Source organism: Lingula anatina, chromosome 2 (genome assembly GCF_051362555.1).
Source record: "Lingula anatina isolate TDL-2025a chromosome 2, LinAna3.0, whole genome shotgun sequence".
NCBI classification, from domain to species: domain Eukaryota; kingdom Metazoa; phylum Brachiopoda; class Lingulata; order Lingulida; family Lingulidae; genus Lingula; species Lingula anatina.
Genome location: NC_141768.1, coordinates 31,476,972 through 31,502,321, shown reverse-complemented (window position 1 = coordinate 31,502,321; position 25,350 = coordinate 31,476,972). Strand labels below are relative to the sequence as shown.

The following is a 25,350-nucleotide window of genomic DNA, read 5'->3' as shown; positions in this document are numbered from 1 at the left end:
CCAGATGCTCAAATACTTTCAATAATACATGTTTAAAAGTTAATTAAAACGGGATCATTGTCTTTAAAAGTTGCAAGTGATCAAAAAAGCACCGTCTTTGTCAAAAGTAAATTTACTTTTCATGTGAATTCCCAGCAGGTTGAGCTATATATCTATTGTATTTAAACACAAACATACTGGAATATAAAGGCGAAAGTGAAGTTGTCAGTAATTGAGCAGTATGGTAGGATATGTGAGCATGAGTGTTTATGTATTTGACTATAGTTAAATGTTTGTACCATGTATAGTTTATTTCTTTTAAGATTAATTATTAAACGTAAAAGTTTAATAAAATAAATTTAGAAAAAGAATTTACTTTAGAAATTTTAAACCTAAACCAGAAGTCAAATATTGGTGTATTGGAATAAAATGATTATTAAAGTGCTTCATTTATTGTAAATTGGAATATTGACCGAAAGGCTAACAAGACAACTAGATGAAGCGCAGCCAAAGGAACAAGCAGGTTTCAGAGGCCAGTACACCACTACTGATCATATGCACACTGTCAACCAGCGCAAAGAGATATGTCTCGAGTATAACATTCCACTATGTGTAGCATTCGTTGATTATGAAAAAGCCTTCGACTCAGTAGAAACCCAGTATATACTGGCATCCCTGCAAGATCTAGGGATCGAAGATGGACGTCCTCAGAGACATATACACCGATAGCTCTGTATCAGTCAAACTACACAAGACCACCAATAAGATCAGGATCAAGAAAGGTGTACGCCAAGGAGATACAATCTCTCCTAAACTGTTCACAGCAGCATTTGAACGTATATTCAGGGATCTAGACTGGCAAGACAAGGGCATAAACATAGACGGTACCAGGCTCAATCACCTTAGGTTTGCAGACGACATCATAATAGTAGCAGATGATGCAAAAGACCTAGAAGAAATGCTACAGGCGTTAGCAGATGAAAGCGCAAAAAGTGGGCTAAAGATGAACACCAGCAAGACAAAGGTGATGTTTGGACCACTAACCACCCCTTGCACAGTGAAAGTCAACACCAAAGAGATAGAAGCAGTGGAAGAGTATATATACCTTGGGCAACGGTTTAGCCTAAGTGATCGAACACTGGAGAAAGAAATCCTACGAAGGATAAAAGCAGGATGGGCAGCATATGGGAAGCACAATGACATCTTCAAGAGCAACCTTCCTACCTGCCTGAAAAAGAAAGTGTTCAATGCTTGTGTGCTGCCGGCAATCACCTATGGTTCAGAGACCTGGGCACTGAATGCCTCCATGGAACACAAGCTACAAGTAGCTCAGAGAAAGATGGAAAGAATTATGTTGAACATCAATCCAAGAGAGCGGAAAATGAATGTATGGTTACGTAAACAGACCAAAGTTAAGGACGTACTGCTCACAGTTAAAGAAATGAAATGGAGGTGGGCAGGACATGTCAAAAGAAAGAAGGACAATAGGTGGACAATCAGGCTTACAGAATGGACCCCAAGGCATGGACAAAGAAAAAGAGGAAGGCCGGTCAAACAATGGAGGAATGAATTAGATGACTACTGGAAGTCTTGGAAGAAGAAACCTTGGCCAAACTGGAAATCTGAGGCTCAGGATAGGAAACAATGGAAAAAGCATGCTGAGGCCTTTGTCCAACAGTGGAACACTATAGGCTCTAAATGATGATGATGATGATGATTTATTGTAAATTAAAGTTAAGTGCTGGCTTCTTGCCTGACGTCCCAAATACCTTTAAATAAGAATCGCTATTATTATTATTATTATTTTTTTATTGAACTTATAGGTAATGTTAATTACAGAATACAATGATCCTTTTTTACCTCACACTTACTTCTCTCTCACACACTCACACACACAGACACTTATAACTACTACTGATGGCTCATCATTTTCATTAGTAAATAAGATATTGATAAGCACAGCATTTTTTCTCTAACACAGATAGCATTCTATGTCCCTAAAGGACAGATGTCCCCCATTTTTTGATTTACTGTAAATGTAATATTTTACCTGGGAAATCAATGAATTCAATTTCTCATCATTATTTCCGAGGATAATATCCGATGCAGAAATATGAATATTGGCTCCCTTTTCTTCCCTAAACCAGTTTTCAATTTGCTTCCACAAATTTTTTGCGAGATTACAGTCTATGAATAGATGTTCAGTTGTTTCCATCCTTGTGCTACATAAATTGCAATGAGGATTATCCGCTATTTTATATTTGAACAGTAAGTATTTTGTCCCTAGAATTCTATGAATACATCTAAAGTTAAACCATCTGAGTTTGGATTCTTTTATATATGTCAGGAGACGATTGTAGATAAGATTCCATGTTATTGCTTTATTAAAGAACCTTTCCCATTTTATTTCATTTTTAGGGGTTTCGTACAGTTTTTTTATAAACGTATCATAAATCACTTTACAGCCTTTTTTGTTTTTCCATATTATCATAAGCGGTTTGGGTATTTTCAGGTTATAAGTTTTCTGTGTAACAGTTATTCCTTTTAAATTGGGAAATGCATTATAGATGGCATTTCTTAGGCCAAAATATTTTGTAAGTGGGAGGCGTATTTTGTATGCATCCGTGATTTCTCTATATGAAAGCACGTTGCCGTTTGAATCAAGCAAGTCGAGCACCACTTGGAAGCCTTTCTCATATAATGGTTTTAAGAATACGACCTTGTTTTCATTAAAATATTCGGATTATACCACAATGGAGCATCCAGAAAATCTTGTGGGTCATTTTCCTGTATTGCGCTAGCATACCGTGAGTAATATGAAAATAATTCTTTCCAGAATAAATTTGTCGTGGTTTCCCCGCATTATTTCGCATATACAGGTCCAAACTGACAGAGCGACGTCGTGTCGCAACTTGTAATTTCGGTAAAGATCCTTCCGTATTGGTTAGTATTCGATAGTAATCTGCGAATCCAAGTTAATTTTAAGGCTTTAATATATGATTCCAAATGCACCATTCTACAGCCCCCATTTTCGAAGTCTTGAATAATTGTCTTTCTTGATACCCTATCATTTTTCCTATGCCAAATGGATTTGAAAAGAATAGAGATTAACTCTTTTATCCATTGGGCACTGGGACCTGGTAATGACATAAACAAATGGGTAAACTTTGGTATCAGTAGTGATTTAACCACCGTTATTTTTCCCAGGGTGGACAGATACCTTTTTGACCAGTTATTAATCTCTTTTTTGATGACAGCCAACTTAATGTTATAATTTCGTTCTTCTATACAATCAAGTTCAGCTGTAAAGGTAAAACCTAGAACAGATACAGGTTCATTTGTCCAGTCTAATTTTTCGTTTCTACACAGAATTTCCTTGCTATTCATTTTTGAGCCAATCCATACTGCTTTTGTTTTAGAAATATTTGGTTTTAACCCAGAATATTTGGAAAACTGGAACAAAAGGTCTAGAGCACTTTTTAGCGATTTCTCTGAGCCGTCTAAAAAAACCACTGTAATTTTATCTCTTCTCTTGCTATACCAATTCCTCTAATGTTTTTTTCCTGTCTTATAAGAATACCTATTATTTCTGCGCATAAATTAAATATATATGGGGATGCAGGGTCACCCTGTCGACACCCTCTGCCTATTTTGAAAAAACGGGAAAATATCCCATTCTGTATGACGCACAGTTCTGCATTTTTGTAAAGAGTTTTAATCCACCTAATAAGGTCATTTCTAAAATTAAAGAATTCTAATGTTTTGTAAATAAAAGACCAGGATATGCTATCAAAAGCTTTTTGGAAATCAATAAGTAAAATAATACCTGGGATTTCTTTGACTTTTGTATAGTGCAGAACATTATACAGAATTCTTATGTTCTCTCCTATATACCTCCCCTTTAAAAAGCCCTTCTGATTTTCGTGAATTTAAAATTCCATAACAGATTTTAACCTATTAGCAATACACGAGAAAAGAATTTTATAACTATTATTTAACAGATTTTAACCTATTAGCCTCCAGTTGGTCAGAAATTCTCTTGGTTTGTCACCTTTCGGTAGTATAGTGATAACCCCCTGCACCTGGGTGGTGGACAATTGCCCCTTCATAAAACCATAATTTAGGGCACGTACTAGGAAATCTCCGACATCTTGCCAAAAAATTTTAAAGAATTCAATTGTATATCCATCCGGGCCAGGAGATTTTTTGTTTTTCATGCCTTTAAGCGCCAAAAGAGCTTTTTGACTGGTAATTTTACCTTCCAGTTTATCTGACAGATTTTTTTCAAGTATGTTTACTTTTTCCTTATCTATTATTCTATGCAAGTCAACGTCCTCTATGGTGTCGTCATGACAAGCGTACAGTTCACGATAGAATTTTTCTATTTCTGTAAGAATAAGATCTTGCTTAGTCAAGATGTCTCCATTTTCGCATACCAGCTTTCTTACCATTTTATTAGTAAAATTTCTTTTTTCTAGGCTGAGAAAGTACTTAGTAGGTTTTTCACCCTCTTCTGTCCATTTTATTCTAGCTCTGGCGATAACCCCCTGAATATATTCTTTTCTCAAATTTTCCTCTTCTTGTTTTAGTGCCCTTAGTTGTTCATCTAACGATGCAGAATAATAAGTGCTAATTTCAATTTGTAATTCAGATATTTTTGATTGAATTTTTGTCAATTTGCATTTATTTTCTTTCTTTTTTGCACTAGCATATGAAATAGAGAATCCTCTAATTTGCAACAATAGCAGTTCAAAAAATGTTTGATCATCTACTTGGAGTTCCAATTCATCATTTTTAATCAGGTGTATTTTTTGCCTATCGTACGGTGAAGCGGCGTATTGTATTTTTACAATACCTGGACAGGAGAAAGTTTCGTAGCCCCATAGAGAACGAATTATACTGTTATCTTTTTTTGTGAAATGTGTATCTTGAATAAAATAAATAGAGAATTGTTTTAGTTTTAAGTAATTCAAGACATCTCTCCTTTTTTGCATCCCCCCTAGGCCTCTGCAGTTCAAGCTCAGGATTTGAATACTCATTTCAGATTTGTTATGCTAACAAAATTACTATTATACATTTTCCTATTTCTGCATTGGACTTCGGAGGAAACTTAAGATGATATATATGTAGTTATGTAGATACATAGATGAGAAAATTCCAAACTGAAAATATCTTAACTCAGACTGGAGCCACACACACCAAGACTTACATACATGTTCTCCTCCCACACAGACAACATCGATCATCACGCTCTCATTCACACTTCCTATTTCTATAGTCATAAGTAGCTGGTCTTTCCTCAGTGAAGGCATAACGCTAGACAGGTGGGGGGAGGGGGGAGATGTTCTTAAAGTAATGAAATAATAATTCATGGGTACTGTTGGAAAACTATTTTAGTTTAAGAGTAAATATCTTGAAACTTACATATATACTGTACGGTAGATTAAAAGGCAATGTGATTAAACCAGCCTTCAACAAAATATCCAGTGTTATGAGGGAAGTGTCCGGTGTGGGTTGTGTGTGTGTGGGTGGGTGGGGGGGGGTCAAATATGGCAACAGATAAATGTGTGAGGTAATTTGTGAAAATTGAGTTTCGGATGTGCTTGAGTGCGTGTATTGATACCCTTCAACATGGATGAAGTGTACCCTCGCGTATATTAACCAGGAACGCCAACATAAGGACACAGCCTGACATAAGGACACAACTGTTTAAAGGGATAATAAATCTTCGTATGAGATCTATATTTTACAATAAAAACATTATAAACAACCCATAGAAATATAATTATTCTGTTTTACCACAAAAACGGCAGTTATAACTATTAATCTGATATCTGATCTTGTCATCAGACCACGTGACCTCCATAGATGGCTATACTCTGTAATAATCTCTTAAGAGATTATAACATAAAACCAAACTTTTTAGAATAAAACCAGGGACTAACTTTGAATGTAGAAATGGATTTGTTAACCATTGCTAAGTATGGGGAAATTATTGTTTACTCCGGGAAAATTCATTTTTAGGCCAAAACAAACAGTTACTATCCCTTTAATTATCCACCTTCATAGAAAATTTGCGCTCCCGAACTTGTCCCAGTAACGAGAAAATCCTGCAACAAGCTGTACACCGATACAAGCCGTGCTCATTGCGGTACAAGCTGTCCGTCTTTGAGCAGGACGCGTTGAATGCCATGTTTCTTCTATGAGGATCGTGACCACCTTTCGAGTTCTTTCCCTCCCGTCATGGCGTCCTGAGTAAATTTCACTTGGACTTCGTTTTCTCTGAACAACAAACAATATTCCAGCAGGTAAGAGGATTAAAGACGCCTGGTTGTGTCAGAGACTCTGTGGCTAAGACAACATTCCTGTAAGAGGGACACGTACGGTCGCTATTCCAAAACATGTTCCTATATAATCTTTATCCGCCCTATCTTAATTCTTGCCTCTTTTCGCCCTACAAAGTAATTCACGGTAGTATAGATCCCACAGGCTACCATGCACTTGCTCACTTCCGTTTTATTCGTATTTAAAACTTAACCCATTGAGTAGATTGTACTGTAATGTAATCTCATTTAAATTTCACATGAGAAAGAATCAAGATCATTTTAATATAGTAATTACGTACATTAATAGTTTTTTTATCTACTTTATATAATTATTTTTCCACGTATTTACATGTACTTTTTGATGCGTAAACATACACTAGTAGTATTAAAAGTAGCACAGATACTCAACAATGTTTACACGTAACATCAAGACCCGAGTATATCATTATAACAGTAAAGACACAGGAAACAATGTAACGAAGGGGGAATACTGAGGGAGAAGTCATACATATTAACTCTTTGAAATATTGTGTATCTGGTAATAGTTTGTCGAAAAAAGGTTGATGTGGACAAACTTTAAAATTCGAGTCATATGTTAAAGATTCTTAGGCCCTATTTAATACGTGCTTAATAAATAGAAAAGATTAACAGAACATCTGCAGTTTATTTCACTCTGATCATTTGGGTATATATTTATCTTTTTAATTGATTTAATTTTTCCATAATCTGTCTACGTGAATCGATGATGAGTTCTTCGGTAAACATAACAAAGGCGACCACAGACTTCAGGAACAGTACGCACAAAATATATATACGACCAACGATACATAACGTTGTACTAAAACCTTACATCTGACGCCAATGCCATATTAATATTTTTAATGAGATGTGTGTACGACATGACATGGTCAAAATACGGAAATCAAGTGGTCCATATGCAATGCCGGCGTCAATGCCGGCGCCAGAACACGTTCGCCGCTCTTTACCCGTTCAATGCCCCTTGACGTAAAAATCTTTACGACTGCATACAAACACAGGCGGATGCTCATTCCATTGCAATAAATGAAGAGCAAAATTAAGGACTGAAAATATTTCTCTGAGATATATGTAGAGATGTACGAGATATTTGTATAGGAAAATGAAATTTCACTGACTAAATAAGTCATGGGCAGTGATGACATGCTATTTAAACTTAAAATTAAAGGCCATTACTTGTACTGAAGGGTAGATGAAAAATTTAGTGGGACAAAGTGTCAGTAGATGTGTCAGGAGAGTGTTACAGCACACACGCACACGCACACACACACACACACACACACACTGAAGGCTGGTTTTGTTGTATTTAAAACCAAACGGAAGAGCGCAGTGGTAAACACATTTACAGTGTGCTGGTTAATTCGCGGGTTGTGTGGTTTAGATGGGTGTTAGAGCTAAAAGATCTGCGGGTAGGTTTAGTAAACGCCTAGAATCCGTTTATAAGGGGTCATGCCGATACTCCCCCGCACCGTTACTCCCCCGCACCGATACTCCCCCGCACCGATACTCCCCCTTAGTAAATTTTTGCATTATGCACATCGATACGCCCCCACACCGATAGATCCCCGCATCGATAAACCCCCTGTAAAATTGCCGTTATACGCGCACCGTTACTCCCCCGCACCAATACTCCCCGGCGTTGTTGTTTCCCCGCACCGATACTCCCCCTCATCATTACTCCCCCTATGCGATTTTGCCGAAACTGAGGATCGAGTAACAGAGTCAACCCTCCATTTAATTATACAGGTTAGGGTCAGTCTAGGTAAGTGGATCAAAATCTACGACCCGTTTAAGTCCAAATTTTGCGGAGAATCTCATGTACCACGCAAGTCCTTTATGCGAAATTTCGAGTTCGCACGTATGTAAGCACGTACGGAGGATATTGAACATTTCCAATAGATTCTACGAATAATCTGCGAACAGCGAGGCCGTAAGCGTAATTTGCCCCCTTTCTAAGGAGTTTGCGATTGGTTTGCAAGTGAGACTTGCCTGGTCCAAGATGCACGCCGCAAGAAATGAAGGAGAAAGAGCCCTTTGCGTGTTGAGTACGGCGCACGCCCTCACATCTATAACGAACAAAATCGAAAACACGACGGGACTGCGAGTATAAAAGGCGTGCTCACGACGCATGCTCGTGTCTCGACAATTTCGTTGTGCAACAATTTTAAAAAATTTTGAATTTTGCTCAATTCAGATTCTTATCTAATTCAGATTCAAAAGACAAGGGAAAGAAGCTTAAAGAGCAGAAGAGAAGGTTGGAGGAAAAAGACAGAAAACGAAGCGCTTTAGCACTTCTTTTTTATTACTTAATTAATAATTTTACGAATTCATCGTTGCCTGAAAAAAAAACATAGCTGCGTTATCTTAGATTAAAACTAACTTTGCCTTAAGTTAATAAAAAAACTACTGAGTACAGTAGGAGAACGAAATTAATTTTGCAAAAACATTTCTCAAAAATCACAAGGAAGAGCTGTAGACCTACGTACTGTCAAGCTGCACACTAAGTCTGAGATTGACTTCGTGTAACGTTCTTTATTTTTCCCAATATATTTCGAATAAAATTTGTCAATTCTGGGTCCCAAGAGGGTGGTGCATCTTGAAAAAAAAGCATTACAGAAAGTGTCGTAAATTACGAATGGGGTTTACAAAACCAAGGGAATCTATGCCTTGGGGGAGTAGTGTTTTTGCGGAGTATCGGTACGCGGGAGTATCAGTGCGGGGGAGTATCGGTGCGGGGATGTAAAGAAGCGGGGGAGTATCGGTGCGAGGGAGTATCGGTGCAGGGATGTAAAGAAGCGGGGGAGTATCGGTGCGGGGGAGTATCGGTGCGGGGATGTAAAGAAGTGGGGGAGTATCGGTGCGGGGGAGTATCGGTGCGGGGGAGTATAGGTACGTAGTTTATAAGGCCTGGCAGCTCCTGCTTTCAAACGAAGTGATTATTTTTCAACGTCTTTGCTAAATCTACTTTACTCGTATTTGCCTTTAACTATTTTTCATTCTCCTTTTTTAGCTAATCTATCTGCCACTGTGAAGAATATTTTAAGTGAACAACCTTTGTTCATAAGAAAAATGTGCCACAGCCTGCGGTGTCTGGTTTATGACGCTGTCTCAACCATGATTGTGACGGCCTCCACAAAAACCACCCAATTGTGTTAGTGAAGACAACGTGAGACGCTTACGGGGCTAGGGGAGTAAAGATGTTATTCAAGTAATAATTCATGGATAGTTTTGGAAAGCTATTTTAGTTAAAGAGTTAATGTCGTGAATCTAACATATACTATACTAGGCCTACCTAACTACCAGACTGGAGGAGGTTGATACTAAAATCACTCAGATAGAGTGCCTGTCTGCCTTAAAACAAATTAATAATGGCAAATCTCCAAGAATAGATGGATTTACTGTTGAATTTTACAAATTTTTCTGGGCTGATATCAGACATTACCTTCTACGCTCTTTTAATTATTCTTTTCAAATACAAACTATGTCAGTAAGTCAAAAACAAGGGCTTATAGAATGTTACCAAAAGAAGGAAAATCCAAAAACTACATAAAAAACTGGAGACCCATATCACTTTTAAATGTGGACTATAAACTATAGCGAAAAAAATTAAACCAAAACTCAAGCACATTATAAGTGACACTCAATCAGGTTTCATGAAGGGGAGATACATTGGTGAGTGTACGCGTCTTGTATTTGATATAATAGAGAAAACAGAAAATGACAACATCCCTGGTATCTTGCTACTACTAGACATGGAGAAAGCTTTTGACTCCTTGGAATGGAGTTTTATCGAGAAAAGTTTGGTCTTTTTCAATTTTGGAAGAAATATCGTAAGGTGGTTTAAAACCTTTACTCGGGAATCACTAGCACGGTACAAAATAATGGCCATCTCTCCGAATCTTTAGATTAAGAGAGGCATTCGACAGGGCGACAGCACTAGAATTATTCAGCTCGGCTTTGAAGTATGATAGGGACATAAAAGGCATAATTGTAAATTATGTTGAGTACTTAGTTTGCCACTACGCGGATGACACTACTCTAATGCTCAGCGACGACGAATTGTCACTAAATAAAGCAATCAAAATAATTACCCTCTTTGCTGAATGCTCCAGTTTGAAGGCTAATTTTGAAAAGACCGAAGCTATTTGGATTGGTTCCAAAAGGGGCAGTAAGGAACAATTAAAACAAACGTTAAAATAAAATGGAATACTAGAGGCAAGTTTAAGCTTTTGGGAGTCAAGTATAATTTATCAAAAATTGATTTCTACGAGGAAAACTTCAAAGAAAAATTGGAAAAGTATGAAAATCTTTTAAATGATTGGTCATTTAGATCACTTTCCTTAATGGGCAAAATAACAGTTATTAAATCCCTAGCCCTCCCAATCCTTGTTCAGGTATTCACGGTGCTCCCCGAACCAGGAGAACGATTTTTTAAAGAAATCGATAAAATTACGTTCAAATTTATATGGGGAAGTCCAGTCGACAAGATCAAAAGAGTCAGAATGAGGCAAGACTATACATGTATAGACGGCGTACTAAGAGTCCCCGACTTCAAGTCTTTTTCAAGAGCGCTTAAACTCGCATGGGTACAAAAATTATTTATCGAAAACAATAAGCACAAATAGAAAGTATTATGTATGGAATACTTAAAAATACTGGGCAGAAATAAATTTTGGTTCCTCACAAGACATGGCCTATGTTTAAATAAGAATATATTCAACCCTTTTTGGCAAAGAGTTATAAATGCTTGGTCAAGTTTAAAGGTCAATTGCGAAACAGCCATCAGGATATTTTATCACAGCCTCTATGGTACAATGAAAAATTAATAATTGAAGGTAAAAGCTTCTGTTTTAAGAATTGGTGTAAGAAAGGGGTTTACTTTATTTCTGATATTGTGAACGCTAGGGGGGAACTTTGCGCATTAGAATAATTCAACCAAAAATATAGCGCTAACTTCAGCTTTCTTCAATATCTGGGGCTGAAAAAGTCAATTCCAGGAGATTGGCGCTCAGTCATAAAAGAGTATGGGAAAAATATTGACGGGATTTTGAATGATAACATAAAAATACTCAAATCAAAAGATAAGATAACAAAGTTTTTTATAACATGCTCTTAAAAAAGAGCAACCCATCCTTAAATAGGGCTAACAGGTACTGGGAAACAAGAATTGGGGCCTTACTCGGAGAAGAGACGTGGGCTCTGATTTACACTGCACCTTTTACGTATACTCAAGATGCGAGCTTACAAACATTACAGTTCAAGATCAATCATGGTATCTATTTAATAATTATCGGTTGGAAAAAATGAAGTTGAGTGAGTCACAGATATGCACCTTCTGTCAAATTGAGGCCGAAACATTAAAACATTTATTATGTGAATGTGTTCATGTCCAGAATATATGGACATGTCTGCTGCAGAGTATTCAACAAAATTACGAGTTACAGCTTGAGAGAAAAATAGAAATGTTAGTTTTGGGTGCCATTGATAACAGGCTACCGGATCTTCATATCGTCGTATTGCTCATTAAGAAATTTATAACTAAATGCAGAGCAAAAGATGAGATACCTCATTGGAATAATGTCCGCTCATATATCAAGTCTTACCGCAACATTGACCTGTACTTCTTGCTGACCGACAAAAAGAAAACTCAAATTAACAATAACTGGAATAGTGTCAAAGCCTTGATAGAACATCCGCTCACTTGATTACTCTGCAACTATATACAATATGTTTTTTTTCTATGTACTCATTGCATAATCAAGACATCACATGTGGTGAGGCCTATGTAATGCTATATCATACGCCTTATGAAGGTAGATGCTCTTATGTTTATTTAAATAGATACTCTCGATATCCAGTATATGTTGTACTGCATGAACCTTAGCAATGTATTAATATATGCTTACTCCATCATTGTTATGAGTATATGCATCCTCTTTGTAGTCAAATCTGACAGTTTGATACACGAGTATACGAATATATGTACTCACATTTCTATCGTCTCAAAAACCAATCACGTGATGGAGCACGAATATGTACTACACTCGTACATGCTTTTTATAGATAAAACTGAAACAGTTTGTTTTGGGTGCTTAGAACAAACACTTACCTGGTATAAACAATGTAATTATTTCTGCTATAAATATTTTATTCAAAATAATCTGCCTTTACACAAGTTTTAACTTAAAAGTCTATAGTATATACTTCTGCAAGCTACTATGTCAATAACGATATTATAAAGTAAGTGATTTATCACTGTTAGCTTTTATACACTTATTAAAATATCAGTACAGTTCTTGACCGCTATAAACTGCAACGAATAGCTTTACAATTAAGTACAAGTGTGTGTGTGTGTGTGTGTGTGTGTGTGTGTGTGTACGCATACGGGTGCGAATGCTCTAGTATGTGTGTATATATACATATGTATTCTTCTGCTGTATTTGTTGGTGTGACAGAAATAAACTTATATATACTTGTTTATATAATCTGTTAATTAAGCTGTTATTACCTGACGGGATCGTCAAAACTGAATGATTTGATTGGCACTTTGTCAATCAAATAGTGAAGGAAGCTGGAACTTAACATGTTCGACAACTATAGTTATCAACTGCGTAATGATTGTGATTGACGTTTGTTTATAAAACTGTCAATCAAAGTCTTGTACTTTTGACAGCTTCCGTCAAAATTGAATTAAACCGTATGAGTTTGATTGGTACTTGTCTATCACAACGCTTTTGTTACCTTTAAATAGTACATATTTGTTAAATAGTACATTTTGCCATCCAGCTCTATCCAGTCTCAATTCCTACCCGTCCTGATACACTGTAGGTACGTCTCGACAGATACCTCTTGACAAATAACGACACCCGGTGTCATGTACCAGAAGGTCCCCCATGACAGAAAGTCCGGGACCCGTTATTTCAGAAACCAGGGGTCCTGGTTTCTGAAATAACGAGTCCCGTACTCTGTATCATGATAATTGAATATAATATACAGGGTCCCCCGGACCCTGCATTTAACCGGACCCTACGTTTCATGACTATCACGAAACACAGAGTCCGCCCGTCATACAGAAGAACTTGGTCTAAAAGCTAGGGTCCTACTGTAGAATAGTAGATATTTAGTAAAAACGTTTTATATTGACAATCTGGGTATAATAGAATTATAAAAAAGCAAACCCTTGATGCAAGTAAATGTAATATAACAAAACGGCGGTGGTTTGCGCAACGACCTGGTGGTGTAGTGGACAGCGACATGGGTGATAAGCCTACTATGGTATCCAATGACAGGGAAGTATACAGATATTAAACAATATGTTGGTTCGAGTCCCAAACTAGATTTGACATTTTAACGCCTCTATTTTCACTCTTGTTTTTTTTTAATCTATAGTTAAATATTTAACTTAGGCTTCGTTCACATACAATGTCTATTTTCTAAATTCTATTTTCTATTTGCGGCATGTCTTATGATCACGGTCTGTGCCCTGGATATCCCGCCGCGTAATTACTGGCAGCGCAAGCCAGTTACTATAAGTTACTATAAGTAACTGGCACGCGCTGCCAGTAATTACGCGGCGGGATATTCAGGGTACAGACCGTGATCATAAGATAGCGCAAATAGAAAATAGAATTTAGAAAATAGACATTGCATGTGAACGAAGCCTTACTGTCCATTTATATTGTGTCATTCCGCAATAATATGTGTTATACTCACTTTTGATTACATTCCATACCTTTTTTAATTGGACTTACTTAAAATATTTCACACATATCCCATTTGCATTGTGATGCTTTGGACTATATACACGTGTGACTTATTTGATTACCACTCGCACATGTGTGCAAGCTAGTGATACACAATGAATCGATGCTGTGCAAAACGTTCCTTTTATTTAGACTATACGCGTGACTTAGGCTACAATGACATAAATGTGTGACATAAATGTGGGACAGCTAGCGTTATACAGTGCATCAATGCCAAATTGTGCAAAATATGTATTTTCTGGAAACTGACGAAATTAATTAGTTATTAAATATACATGTTTATGGAGTGTAATTGAAAATGTACTCATTTAATTTTGTTTACCAATTTATATAAAGTTTTAATTTAAGTTGCATACCCTAAATTAAAATGGAATCAACCCAAAAGGAATGTATTCCATGTTTCTCAGGGTATAAAATGGCTAGCTCTTCGCGATGTCTTACTCTGTCAGCATGGATTTTCAAGCAGTGCGACTTTATTTACAACATGGCAGGTACAGAAGACGAACAACCAACCATCAGAAAAGAGCAATAAGGAGAAGCGCTGCAAACCATTATAAATTAATTATAAGTTTTATACATTTATACTCGTTTAACTTCAAGACTGTTTAATAAAAGCGCAACTTACATGTACATTTAAGGTACATATTTATATTTCTGTTTAGCTTGAAAGCGGCTGCTTATATTACAGAGCTGTAAGAAAGATAGTGGAAGTAGAGAGGGAGAAGGGGAGATGGAGGAAAGTAGTAGAAAGCGAAGATAAGAAAACTGCCTTGTTACAAGAAATGCACGACAAAGAGAAAATGACATTGAGGAGAAAAAACAATTACTATACTGATTAATAAAATTAACTTTTTTGTAAAATCAGGAAGTTCACCAAAGGCACTTATGTATTCTGAATAAATTTATATTTCTTAAGTGATGTTCTTTCTCAATTGCATACAAAAGATAATCCTGCAAATTAAAGTTTATGAAATGCGAACAATGCACATTTATACTACGCGTTACACTTTAACAGAGGTTAATAATGTTTATTTTACCTGTAATCCTTATAATTCTTCCCTCAGTTAACATCATGTCCAATGTCATTTTTAAATTGCATGTTTTAAGTGTGAGATTTCATTATTGCTCTTCAATGCGGACTTTCAGTATTAAAACGTAGGGTCCTAGGACTTTCCGTACTGAAATAGAGTGTCTAGGGGGACTCTACATTTCAGAACATAGAGTCCGGGATCCGTTATTTCGAGACAGGGAGTCCGCCGGACTCTCAGTTTTAAAACACCGGGTCCGCCGGACCCTAGAATGGTAGGACTCTGTGTTGCTTGACACCGGCACTGTAAACCCATAAATATACTGATAAATGCACGTGCCGACAGAATAATAGCCTAGAGTCTGCTTTTGAAAATGGAGCTTCTTAAAAATTATAGAAATCACAACCCAGAGAGTACATGGTATCTGATAACATAACAGTATAGATTACAGGCACACGTACTGAAACATCAGTGGTCGTCATAGGTAAATGTTCTGACAAGCTCACCTTATTTACTTGTTATTTAATAAAGATTATTTCTTGTGATTAAACATCCATTACCATTATTTGAGGGTCATGGGGAAGACACATTTACCATGTTTTACCCTCATGATCAGTAACTAAATTTTAATGACTAAATTAAAACTTCGCCTTGATATTTATTATAGAAAGCATTATATTTACCCTCGACCTTGAAGTTTGATACAGTTTACCATACAAACATTGACAGCGTTGCTAGCTCTTTAATGTTACTTTATTCTTTATTCAGACTTGTGCTGTGTAAAAAAAACATACGGAGATATTTGCGCCTCAATATATACTAAGGTCCATAAAAACATGTAATTTGATCATATAAATTTTTAAAGTTCCCTTTCAGAAAATACGTCCTTACTCTGAAATACTGGTACAGACTGAGAACATGCGTTTTTCAGGCGTTTTGGACTGGTAGTTTAATTTGGTGCATGGGGGGGGGGGGAGGATATCTTCAACTTTGTAAAAGTGATCTTCTAAGAGTAGGTATTGTAGCAAAAGTAATATTCTAAGAGTAGGTATTGTAGCTGAATTTTCGTTCGCAAAGGTAATTAAAACATTTGGAAGTATTGTTCGTACTCTGGTTATCACAGCCCCATACAAGGTATTTTGCTTACCCTTGAAAGCCACTTTTTACCTCCCTAGATGCGTGAAACGTTCATTTTATTTAGCGTGAAGCACCCCATTCCTGTGACTTTTACATGCGGCTTTTTTCTTTCCGTTATTCTTGAAACAAAGTCATTATTTTGCACGGTGATTCGTGATTCGTGATTTGTGACGCGTATTTTCAGTGAAATATGAGTATAGTTTTATTTACTGTGATTTGTGAATTAATGATTTTATTTCCCGTGAATTGTGATCACCCCTCCCCCTCGGTGGTGCCCTCTCATACGGCAGCTGGGCTGTATCCTCCCGAGAGAGGTGAGAATATTTACACCTAGTCTGAATCAGTAAACAAAAAACGCATCTTGTCTTCTCTAACACAACCCAGCACAGGTGATTTTTTTTTCGGGGTGGGGGGGGGGGGTGAAACATATCCAAATAATTTGACATCAAACTTAATGGTTGATAACATGTTATTATTTTTGCAATTTTGATGGTAGAAAGCCTAAATCACCATCGCGGGATTAGGACGCCTTGCACCATATCAAATAACAAAAACAAGTTTAAATCGAAACTTGCTTACGAAAAGCGGGTGACCTGTACATTATTATGTAATACAGGTAAGCATTTCCATGAGAGGTGTTCAGGTAGGACCAAGGTCAGTAGAAGATGGAGAAGACAGAGGTTCTTGGTGCGTTGTTGCAATTTCCACACGTAGGCCACAAATTTATCACAGAAAATGACAGGAAGCTGCCGTAGTATTGTATAGATGATATAAGATAACGCTGTGTACTTTGTGTAGACGACATTTGCCCAAATGATGCGTTTCGCACAGGGACATTTAAGTCCTTATGACTGTGGGGACATTACACTTATGTCCAATACACTCTCCATTAGAATTTCAAAATCAGCTCAAAGTTTGAATGATTTGTTTTCTGTAGTTTCAGGGAAGGAACGCACTTGCCAATGAGGAAGCGAGGGGCTTGTTGCAGCTGTCCAACGGTCTGAACAAGTCCTCAACAAGTAAGATGACTGGGCAGGTATCTACATTCTCCTAATTGTTTTATTGGCGAGGTCATTGACCTGTTTTCAAAAAATCAAAAATATCTTGTATATGAAAGTAAACTTCAAACAGACAAATGCACATTCATTAATAAGATGTTGAACTATTGTGTCACTGCATTCCTGGAAACGACGGGACCAGGTTGGGGAGGTGAGGGGTGGATGGGGGTGGTGGACTGTGCTACAGTGTCCCTCCCTTAGTTTAAGAGGTATCCCTTTTCCCTCCCAAAATAACAAATAAAAATAAAAACAAGAACAAATCAAAAGCGCAAAAAATTGTACATGGCACGAAACTAGACAAAATCCAGCTAATGTATCGCCCCCCTCCCCCTGAAAACCCTGGCTTGGTCAGTGAAAACGTGCCAAAATAATGTCTTTTTTAAGATCCTGTCAATTTTATACTAATTGGACCCATCTGCCAAATGTTTTCATCCATTAACTTTCATTTCCGCGAATATTTCCGTAATCCGGGCACCTGGTCCTTTCATACCGCAGCTTACATATGAATGCAAAGAAGTATGTTGTCATTAAACAGTGCATAGGGTAGAAAAGAATAGGAATGGCACAATAGTGTTTTGTTAATATAATCGCATGTGTTCCAAAACAGCATGCTGTAAAGATATATACACACTGCTTCATCAAACCGTGTCATGAATGTGATTTTTCTCGTTTATTTCAGTGGCTCCCAACTGCTGTTTACCGGGTGATTGGATGCGTCGCCGATCAAAGACATCAGATTCATGTTGGACATCGCCTGCGCCCATGCCAAAATTGTCTCGCTTGTTGAAGTTTGTCTTGTAGTTTATTTGCAGGGTTGACATTTGATATGAAATGTAATCTTTGCCTTGGATAGTAATATTCTGCATAAAATTTGTATAAAATAATTGTTGTACGCAGCAGAATTTTTAACGAAACTTCTGATCTGAGAAAAAGAAAGAAATGAATGGCGTCGACCCTGCATGTCGCTGGTTATATATGATACATTCTTTCTAAATCGCAGTACAGTACTCTATCCGCTCATATCGTTTCAAGGTATTTTATTTATTATGTATTTTTTTATTGTGTCGGAAGTAAGTACCCAGCAATTCTCAAACAAAAGTACGGTACTTTTTGGAGTTCACCTTTAACAAAGTAATTTTAATGCAAAAAGTATTTTGCTGAAATGATCGATGAAAACAGAAATGATAGTTATCAAATATTATTATTATTATAAGGCGATTTTTAGGTAGAGCACTGTGCCAGTGCTATTGTTTTTCTAGTTGAAGGTAAAAATTGTCTGTGGGCAAATCTTCAGTTAGTCACTTAGCTGTGCATTTGAGAATATTTGAAATATTTATTTTGAATTGAATTGAATTGAATTGAATTCTGAGATTCCGATAAGAAAAATATCTCAACTTCATTACATGAAACTTTTGAGACACAAACGGTTTCATACAGTGACCGTTAAGTTTGAGAAATGAACAAGATGTAAATTTATAATTACTTACACTGTTCTTCAAGTTATAATGCTTCGGAAATTACAGCGTTAGGAAAATGATAAATTTGTCCACGTGATTGCAGAATTGCCCATGTATAAGAAACGATCCTTTTTAAATTGCGGACATACGTTTGTGACACATGTTAAGAATGAACTTACTTTGGTTTCGGTGTTTTGATAATTTTGTCTGATCAGTGAGAGATACACATGTACTGTGCTGGGATGGGTCTAAAACAATGTTAACAAAATGAAAGCAGGAGAGAAATAGGGATTTTCACGAAATTACTGCGCATTCGTTATTGCAGTAGGGGAATATATGTTACCAACGTGATAAAAATTGTCTCTTCTTAGGGCCACCCAAATTTATCAGCATTGCATGAGCTCCTTTGTGTGTTGTTCGACTTTTTGCCAATATCGCAAAGCAGAAATGTAAGTGCTCTCCTGGAAAAACTTCTTTGTTCATATGCATGAAAATATCTATTATTAATTAATATGTTTTTGGTTGTGACTGAGGGGTGATTGAGAGAAAAAGGTCTGGATAGATGCCAGTTTTGCTAAGTGTTTCTTGGTCACTGAGCACCGGAGACCAGAGTAAGGGTATTAGCATTTATGAATTGATGAATTTTAAGTCACCGTTTTTCTTTCTTCCTAATCTTTTCAATTTTGTTTGTATATATTTCTTAAATTGTCATGACTAGAATAAGCTTGGAAATTGACCAAGTCTTTATGCCGTTCCTGAGTCGCATGTGTGCAAATTTAAGTTTTCGCTCAAAGTCGTGCCATTAACCTACCAATATTAAGGATGTAATGTAATGAAATCAAAATAACGTAAAACACTCGATTCTTAAAAATGACTTTTTTGTCTACCCTTTTCTGTGCGAGAATCAGCACGACGGCATAGAACAAGGTGTGCTTGAGTGCTAGTGCACGTGAGGGGAAGACGCCTATGTGAGATTATATGCATTTTGGAATTTCGATATCATTCACACCACTGAAATTGGACACTTTGCTCCTCAATGGAATTAGTAATCAATTATTAACGTCAACTTTGAACAAAATTTGACAAGTACGATATGATTTCAATTTATCTTCCAGTCCTGGTCATTTTTTTATATGAATTTTGTTTTAGTAAGAATTATGTCGAAATTCTCTTTTATATAAATAAATAGATTTTGTTGTTTGAGCAGCAATTTCCAAAGTGCATAAAATCCTTCATATGTGTTAGTTAGTTTACTATCTGGTAGACTTCTTGTATATTTTTTGTAAAAGCATAATTTATAGACTTTTTTAGAAATTTGACACTACTGTAATGATTGCTATGAACGTAGAAAAAACGTAACTTCACGTATTTTGTTTTGTATAAAACTTTGTTGAAATTACTTGGAATTTTTTGAAACAATAAATAATAAAAATAATGTACAGATATTTGTACGTTGAATTCCCTTTCATTTTTCACCTTCTTTCCCTTTAACTCTTTCTCCAGTGCACAGGTCTTACCTATAGAGCCTCTTGTATTAGTTTACCTTGATTATTTGAATTTTTTTTTGCAAAAGGTAATTTGCTGGGACCCAGGAGCGCCAGGTTTCGAACTTGGGACTTTTTGACTCAGAGGCAAACGCGTTACCTACTCCTCTAACTGTTCCCACCCACCCTCCCCGGGAAGACTTTCCTCTTATAGCAACCAAAGGGAAATTTCAGTAAAGCCCCTTAAAAAGTATTCAATGATTTACAAGTACCCGAACCAAGAAACGAACCCAAACCCGAGGGGTACCACTGAGTCAATGAAATTATTGTAGTAACCTAAGTAAACTTCTAAAAATATCGTAATACGTTAAAGAAATTTTAGAAACGTAAGACAAGTTTGAAGCCCAACCCCAGGTTGCCACTGAGAAACGCAACCGTCAAAGAAATAACTAAGACGTTTTGTGTATTTGGAAAGTCTTTATTTAGTGCCAAACAACTATGTATTAATTATATCTAAGTATTTTATTGTAAAACTACCAAGTTTAAGAACACTTAAATAACTACTTAATCACTACTTAATCACTTTGAATATCTGTAAGACATGCTTGTAAGACAAAGTTATATCTCAAAGGTGTAACAAACAACAAATGTATTACATTTCACCAATAAACGGTCAACTTAACTACTCATTAATGGTTTGGTGTTATCAATATTTACAAGCATTCCTAAAAATAAATTCAGAACAAATTTGACAAATTGACAGTAATTAAAGAGATATAAAGCAGTTCATCAATTATTACACAAAATGTGTGCGTCACTGACTAATAAGATCAATAACTTGTGACTATTTATATATTTACACGATTTATTTGATTTAGTCACCACTCGTTACCTTGCTGGTACTTTCGCCCTAAAAAGTTCGGAAACCGTTATTTTGAATAGTTATAAAATAACTATATTTAGTTACGGTAAATATTTTAACCAAATATTGTTGGTTAATGAACCCACAATTTGTTAGTCTTTATTTACACAGAAAATTTTCCCAACACATTACATTTTTTTTTTTTGGATTATTGAAAAACAATTTCACGTTTCCGAACTTTCTTGGTCGCGTGTATCATAACCAACCATCTCCCAGGGCCGCTGATTTCATGTGCACTTTTCTCTGACGCATGCAGGGCAGAAAAGTCCCTTCGTTTAACTAGAAACATATCTTTGAAAACGTGTATCAAGTGAAGAATCAATCTGTGGCCCTGGTAGAGGGTAATCGTTATTGTAGTACCATTTAACAAAGGCCACGGCGGCAAACTTGAAGGTCTTACGAGAATAAAGCACGTTGAAAGGCATAAGGGGCAGATATCTTTACTGAAATAAACTAAACCAGTATCTGACGACCACACAGTCTTAAACACGCCATGTTTCTAGTACTCAATGCCTTATTTTAAAGGTATCAACATGAGGTATCAACAGAACGATTAACATTTGTTTGAAAGAGTATTTTGAGCTATCAGTTCGCCCCCTATGCCTTGAAGGGTTGACATTGTTGGCCAGTGAACCCACAATTTTTAAAACTCCGTCACACAAAGATCTGTACGTGTAGCTATAATTAAACTTATATATTCAACGGACTGAAATAGTACAACTGGACTAGTGAAATCGTTTTTAGAAATGGAAGTCTTATACAGTGTACCTACTGTCTGTTATGCTCTTTTTATTTCGACCTCAAACCGCTTACTACAAATATTTACATGTCAGTAAATAGGAATTTAAATGGGAGATTCCACAGCATTTCCCCTTTTTTGTCTGCTTCTTGTAAATATACTCCTGGTACGTCTTCAACTGACGATACTTTTTCTACTAACGAAGTCCGAAATAGTTTTCATTTCCATAGGACGTGATAAGGTGAAGTTATGGAGGAAGCAAAATGTTGTGGAGGAAACACTGGGGAATGGCCAAACCATTTTTATGCATGCATGCGTCACAATACTTCTTATAAAATTAATTACAAATAAGTGAACATTAAATCCCTAACACTGATACATTGAAACATTATACCGAATTGGTTGAAACGTAAATATTCGTATACTTAGTTTCCAGAACGCCTCGCATCCACTCCCTGATCACGTAAGGTGTAACAACTCTTCCCAAAGAGTAGGTTCAATTTGCTTTATGGGGGAGGGGCTAAAGCTTTTCTATTCAACTCTCACCCTTATCTGACAAGCAAAACTTGATTAAAAATTTACTAAAATCAAAATGCATATATATGTATATATAGTGCATTTGTGTTAAATATATTTCAAAAAAGAAACCAGAAGAAAACAGCCAAAATGAAATAATGTAATGAGGTCAATGGCGATTCTAAAATGGTCCACTGCTTTTATCTGAACAGTTTTCGCCTTGTTTGACAAACTGGGCAGTACTATAACGCCACCTGGAGGAAAATATGATCGTCTCTGTTGCAATAAGTACCTACCACATTATGATATCAACATACTACATGTAGCTGTATATGACATCTACGTCTTTGTATGTCCACACATGAATCTACAGCGTATGTACGGATGTATGTGAGCAAAAATCTAATAAGGTTGGTTTTTAAACGTTAGACCTACATCTGTGTTTCAGTCTAGAAAGAGCAACTTGATTATGATTTAGGTAAGCTTATCTGTTGACTGTGTGTAATTGAAGTGAATTTTTGAGAAGTGAAAACTAGACTTAAAAGACTGGCAAATTCCGATGATAAAAACAGTTAAACATTAATAATAATGACACATCAAGTCCAATGTTTGTGACATTTGTACAACTGAAGCTTAACAACTGTATAAATCTGAGATAAGCTTATCAGTTGATTGTGTATCACGAAAAAGATTTTTTGGACAATATATTTTATTATTACATTTAAAAACTGGCAAATCACATGGCTTACAATAGTTAAAAAATAAATAAAATAATAATAATAATTTTTATTGGAGAATCGCAACCCGAAGGTTGAAGTTATACAATTATGTTATACAATTATATATGAATATTCAAGTCAAAGTCAAAGTTAAGCATTAATAATTTTGACAAATCTAGTCCATTATTTGTGATACTTGTACAAATGCTGCTTAACAGCAACAGAAATGTGATAACTCATCAGTTACACTGTGTGATTACTGATGACTGTGTAACTGCATATTTTTAAAACATTTTAAAAGAGCGAAAATTACATTTAAAAAACTGCTAAATTCAACAGATTAAAATAGTTAAACGTTAATAACTCTGCGAGATGTACTGTCATGTTTGTAAAACTTGTACAACTGTGGCTTAATTAGCAACTGAAATAATCTAAAATAAGCTGATAAGTTAACTGTATGTAATGAAAGTAATATTTAGGACAACATATTTGAGAAAACTGATAATAACAATAAAAAAACTGGCAAATTCCATGGATAAAAATAGTTTAAAAAATCTAGTCCAATATTTGTGAAATGTATACCACTTAAGTAAAAAAAAAAACAAGTTAATCTGCTATGTGTAATTAAAGTGTTTTTTTTCACAATTCATTTGAGAAAGGTGAAAACCAGCTGGAGTAAGCACATTCTTATAGAAACAAAAAAGGGAAAACACCTTAAGTGTTGTGCTTGACAAAATACAGTAAACAAAAGTTCTCAATTTTTTGAAGAATACATATATTACAATTTATAACAAATTGTGGGGAGAAGTAATGTTCAAATTCAAGGTTGCAAAAAGAATGAGAATATAGGACTTCCCATCCAAGTTCAATTGTATATATCAGAGCTTGGAAATTTGAAAAGTGCGCTTCATAGCTAAAAGTAGGTCAAGGGTCAAATTCAAGGCCACAGGAAGACTGTCAATATATGAGTTCTTATTCAAGTTCGGTAGTATCTGTGGGCATGCCAGTTTTGGAGTCATAAGGGACAGCAAATTTGCAAAGTTCAGTTCATGGTAAAAAGTAGGTCTAGGGTCAAGTTCAAGGTCACAGTTAGATTGCCAATGTATGACTATGGGCATATCTCTGCCAGTTTTGGAGATATATTGATGGAAAACTTGCAAAGTTCAGTTCATGGTGAAAAGTGGGCAAAAGTAAATTTCAAGGTCATATATTGCCAGTATATTACTTCCTGTTCAAGTTTAATAGTAACTTTGGGCATGTATCTGGCAGTTTTGGAGATATAAGTGACAAAAAAGTTGCAAAGTTCAGTTCATGGTGAAAAGTAGGTCAGACGTCAAATTCAAGTTGACAGATTGCCAGTATGTGACTTCCTATTCAAGTTTTATAGTAACTGTGGGCATATCTCTGGCAGTTTTGGAAATATAAGGAGGGACAGAGGTGTAAAGTTCAGTTCAAATTGAAAATTAGGTCAAAGGTCAATCTCAAGGTGACAGATCGCAAGTATATGACTTCCTATTGAAGGTCTATAGTAACTATGGGGGTACCTCTAATTTTGGAGTTATTTCACATTTTATTTTCACCAATGGATATTGCAACAATGGATATTGTACTTTCTGATATGGTGCAACTCGTATACCATATGGAAAACAAAAACAGACACCATCCCCAGTGTTGTGCTTGACAAGATCTATAAAATGCACTAAACAAAAGGTTTCTAGCATTTATGGTTCCAGGATTAGAGATTGCAGTCAAGAAATCTGGCTGCTTCTCCCATAAAAATGCACCAACTGACCCAAAACTCACGAAGATGAAAGATAACCCTAAGGGTAATACCTGCCCATAATATTATAGGATAGGTCTGTGTAGATTCAGAAAATCAGCATGAATGAAAAAAAATTTTAAAGAAAATTTTGGCCCATTTAACCTTAAATGGGCATATTTTAAATCCCACATACCACTTTCAGTCATCCATAGAAACTTTTCCTGCAATGCCTTCAGTTTGGGAGATATTTTGCGTTTCATTTTGCAAATTTTGGACAAGGGTGCAATGTGACGAACACCACACCTATACCCCAGCACCGCGCACCCAAAATTAACATGGATCAAGTTGAGATTATATCTGACCTACATACAAGAGATGGATACATGGTCTCTTATAGTTTAAGAGGAGAAGCAGTAACAGTGAC

At 36.1% G+C, this 25,350-nt stretch overlaps 2 long non-coding RNA genes across 14 annotated transcripts in view; both read left to right on the top strand.

Annotated features, from left to right (window-relative positions):
- Window positions 1-16,116: 16,116 nt before the first annotated feature.
- LOC106173294 (uncharacterized) lies at window positions 16,117-20,229 on the top strand. Of its 13 annotated transcripts, none has more exons than XR_015333112.1 (3): window positions 16,117-16,885; window positions 17,207-17,288; window positions 18,007-20,229. It is a non-coding gene; the product is annotated as an uncharacterized LOC106173294 (long non-coding RNA). The 13 variants fall into 13 exon arrangements; XR_015333111.1 differs by having other exon boundaries at window positions 16,117-16,923; XR_015333110.1 differs by having other exon boundaries at window positions 16,134-16,923; window positions 17,207-17,301.
- A 2,444-nt stretch (window positions 20,230-22,673) lies between these two features.
- Window positions 22,674-25,350, top strand: part of LOC147763589 (uncharacterized) — a 144,862-nt gene continuing 142,185 nt past the window's right edge. Inside the window, exon 1 of the long non-coding RNA XR_015333010.1 lies at window positions 22,674-22,855. This is a non-coding gene — a long non-coding RNA (uncharacterized LOC147763589). The remainder of the gene's footprint in view (window positions 22,856-25,350) is intronic.